Here is a 4,581-nt window from a genome sequence, read left to right as displayed (position 1 = left end):
GGAATCAAGTGATGGGTCATCTATCACTGAGATACTAACTGTCAAGCTTGACCAGCTCATAGTTACCATATCTGAAAGTAGACCCGATCTTACTGCACCCATTTACTCAGTGTATGACCAGTCACCGATACCAAATGTGAGAAAATGCTACAAATGTGGCAGCAAGTTTCACTTAGCCAATCGGTGTACTCTAACCCTAACCCCATCTGCTGCTGCCTCTTCAAGCAAACCAGCAGACAGGAAAAGATCATCAAAGATGACCCTTCCAGAACCCATCCTTGGATGGGTTCCCAAAAAGAACTAATCTCTTAGCTACTATGCATGGCATTCAAAACAAGCAAATCTGGTATCTCGATAGTGGTTGTTCGAGACATATGACCAGATGTAAGTCCCTGCTGATGGACTATCAAGAAAAGGATGGTCCAGTTGTATCATATGGAGATAGTTCGTTGGGTTACACAAAGGGCTTTGGTACTTTAACAAATGGGAATGTTACATTTTCAAATGTAGCATATGTCATTGGGCTTAAACATAATTTACTCAGCATAAGCTAACTGACAAGCAAAAGTAAGATACTCCAGTTCAGAAGGAAGATTTGCACTATTTTTGATAAGACAGAGAAGCCACTGCTGACAGCAAAAAGACATGAGAACATGTATCAAATTGATATGAACACAGCAGTCACAACAACTGATACTTATTTTTATTCAAAGGCAGCAGACAACCTCAAGTGGTTATGGCACAAGAGACTCTCACATCTCAACTTCAAAGATATTCATAAGTTATCTAGTAAAAGTTTGGTGTCTGGTCTACCCACAATGTCTTATGTGAAGGACAGATTGCGTCCTGGTTGTGAAAAAGGGAAGCATCACCATGCCTCATTCAAATCAAAGCAGATTTCATCTGTTGAGAAACCATTTCACCTTCTTCATATGGATCTTTTTTGGTCCTGTTAATATAGCCAGCTGTAGTGGGAAGAAGTATACACTGGTGATTGTTGATGAATATTCCAGATACACTTGGGTGTTCTTTTTGAAGCAAAAGAGTGAAGCTGCTGATGAAATTATCAATTTTATCAAAAGAATAGAACTACTGAATGGGCAACTAGTGAAGCAGCTTAGAAGTAATCATGGTACAGAATTCAGAAATGCAACATTGGAAGAATTTTGTGCTGATAAAGGTATTTCACAGAACTTTTCTGCTGTGAGAACACCTCAACAGAATGGTGTTGCAGAAAGAAGAAACAGAACTCTCATTGAAGCAGCAAGATCTATGTTGGCTGAGTCTGGGCTGAAAAATTCATATTGGGCAGAAGTTGTGAACACTGCATGTTTTACCTAGAATAGATCTTTAATAGTGAAAAGACATCAGAAAACTGCTTATGAAGTTCTCAAAGGCAGAAGACCCTCAATTTCATTTCTTCATGTATTTGGCACTCCCTGTTTCATTCAAAACAATTGGGATCAGCTAGGAATGTTTGATGCTAAGGCTGATGAAGGTATATTCTTGGGATATTCCAACATGTCAAAGGCATATAGAGTTTTCAATAAAAGAAGGGGCTGTTTTGAAGAATCCATTAATGTTACATTTGATGAAACTGCCCCTACTTCATCTTCTGGTCAAGAAGATGAGGAGTTACTATTTGAAGAGCCAACTCAGCAAGCTCTTGATGATGATGAAGAACCAGCAGCAAATCCCTCTCCAATCCAAGTTGTTGGGTTCTCTGATGATGAGATGGAACACTAGGTTCCATCTGTGTCTAAACCATGTGGACCTACTGGCTCTACTGAAGTTTTACAACTGGAGTATAGGTATACTGGTTCTGAAGGATCTCAAGCTGGTACTGGTTATACTCATAATGAACAGATGTATCCCACTGCTGCTCATTCCTCTGAGCCAGCTGATGATCAAGATGCTGTATGTTCCACAACAAACTCACATGTTCATAACACTAGATGGACAAAGGAGCATCCAATTGAACAAGTTATTGGTAATCTGGCAAGTGGTGTTAAAACAAGAAGACATGCAACCAGCAATTTTTGTATGCATGTAAACTGTGTGTCTACCATTGAACCTACATGTCCTGATGAAGCAATCAAAGATCCAAGCTGGGCAGGAGCTATGCAAGAAGAGATTTCCCAGTTTTATAGGAATAAGGTTTGGACATTGGTACCTAAACCCGATGATGAAATTAAGAAGATCATTGGTACCAAGTGAGTTTTCAAGAATAAGATGGATGAAGATGGGATTGTGATCAGAAACAAAACTAGATTGGTAGCTCAGGGTTTCAAACAGGAAGAAGGATTGGATTATGGAGAGACATATGCTCCAGTGGCTAGGATGGAAGCTATCAGATTGTTCTTGGCCTATGCTGCTAATATGAACTTTAGGGTATTCCAGATGGATGTTAAATCTGCATTTCTAAATGGGAAGCTGCAAGAAGAAGTTTATGTCAAACAGCCTCCTGGTTTTGTAAGCAGTAAATATCCAGACCATGTCTACAAGCTAGACAAAGCTCTTTATGGCCTCAAATAGGCACCAAGAGCATGGTATGAGACACTTCATGTGTATCTCATTGGTATAGGTTTTAAAGTTGGAACAATTGATACCACTCTGTTCTCAAAAGAGATAGATGGTGATCTCTTGTTGGTACAGATATATGTGGATGATATTATTTATGGATCTAAAAATGAGATACATTGTCAAGATTTTTCAAAACTTATGTCAAAGACATATGAAATGAGCTTACAAAGAAATTTGCAATACTTTTTAGGATTGCAAATAAAACAACTTGATGATGGAATTTTTATAAGTCAAGATAAATATATCAAAGATATGTTAAAGAAATTTGGTCTGACCTGTTTAAAAGATATAGGGACCCCAATGGCAGCATCTATTAAAATAGATGCTGATCCCAATGGTGAACCAGTCAATATCACTGAATATAGAGGTATGATTGGATCCCTACTTTATCTTACATCCAGCAGACCAGATATTATGTTTGCCACATGTCTCTGTGCCAGATATCAAGCTGATCCTAAAGAGTCACACTTGCTAGCAGTAAAAAGGATATTTAGGTATCTGAAAGGTACTGCTAAACGTGGTCTTTGGTATCCCAAAGACCAGGATTTTGAGCTAATTGGGTATTCAGATGCTGACTTTTCAGGGTGTAAAATAGACAGGAAAAGTACTACTGGTGGTTGCCAGTTACTGGGTGGTAGGCTAGTCAGCTGGACGAGAAAAAAGCAAAATACTGTGTCTACATCTACTGCTGAGGCAGAATATGTTTCTGCTGGTAGTTGTACTGCACAAGTACTATGGATGCAAAGCCAGCTGAAGGACTATGGTGTTCATGTTACAAAAACTCCAATCTACTATGACAACACAAGTGCTATTGCTATTACCAACAATCATGTGATGCATTCAAGAACTAAGCACATTGACGTTTGATATCATTTCATAAGGGATCATGTTCAAAAAGGAGATGTGGAGCTACATTTTATTTCAACAGACCAGCAGTTAGAAGATCTTTTCACAAAGCCCTTAGATGAGAAACGTTTTAACTATCTCATCTCTGAGCTGGGTATGCTTGAACTTTAAAATAAAAGGCAATTTTGTTGGTGTGCTGGCTCTACAACATGTAGGGCAAACCAGTAAGTCAAATTTTTTTTCACTTACTGCCTACATGTCAAACAGTCAGCACAACAAGGTCTTTTATATCATGGTTATTCAATGTTCAAAACAAAATAATAAATAGCTCACAATACTTAAATGATACCTTAAATCTGAAACTCATTTACTCCCAATGATTTAAAATTAAATTCATTACATATTAAATGTCACAAAGAATTTTTGTATTTAATACAAAATTTATCTTATGGTTTTTAACTTCAAATTAATTTGAAAACTGCTGCATTTAATGCTTAATGGGAAGTATGATTGTTCAAGCCGATTAAACGTCATGTCAACAGTCTGTGTCCCCTCGAAAACGTGCCAGTCTGTCACATCTGCCCATGCGCCTGCAGATGACAGTTGCCATTTTCTCTCTCCTACACTTTTTCCACGAAACCGAAAGGTTAAATAAGACGATCAATTCCACATAATAACCTTCGGTTATTAAGTCTTTGATTTACCTTTCAAATACACCCTCTTCTCTCTAAAAATCCCAAATCTTCAAATACTTCATACATTCATCTTCAACATTTCATCAATGGCAGAACAACAACACCAATCACCACCTACTGAGAATCAGCCTGAGGAACAACAACAGCAACAACAACCGGTGGAACAACAACAACAACAAAAATAACAACAACAACACCCTCCTCCGGTCATTGAGGAACAAGTTGTACAGGGTCCACTATTCAACCTTCACCCCAACCTGATCAGGGATGCTAATGCACTAGACCATGGACTGATTCGCCTTTCCAGAGGCAATGCAGCACACGCTCTCTCTATTCCCAAGTCTAAAGCCAACTTTGGCTATGAGGCTTTGATCGACTACATCAGGCGATGCCCCTTGGCGAGATCCATCACCGAAGTTCCTTCTCGCCTCTATCCGTCCTGTTTAGCGAGATTCTG

This window comes from Rutidosis leptorrhynchoides, chromosome 10 (assembly GCF_046630445.1).
Source record: "Rutidosis leptorrhynchoides isolate AG116_Rl617_1_P2 chromosome 10, CSIRO_AGI_Rlap_v1, whole genome shotgun sequence".
In the NCBI taxonomy this organism is placed as follows: Eukaryota; Viridiplantae; Streptophyta; class Magnoliopsida; order Asterales; family Asteraceae; genus Rutidosis; species Rutidosis leptorrhynchoides.
This window is presented reverse-complemented; position numbering follows the sequence as displayed.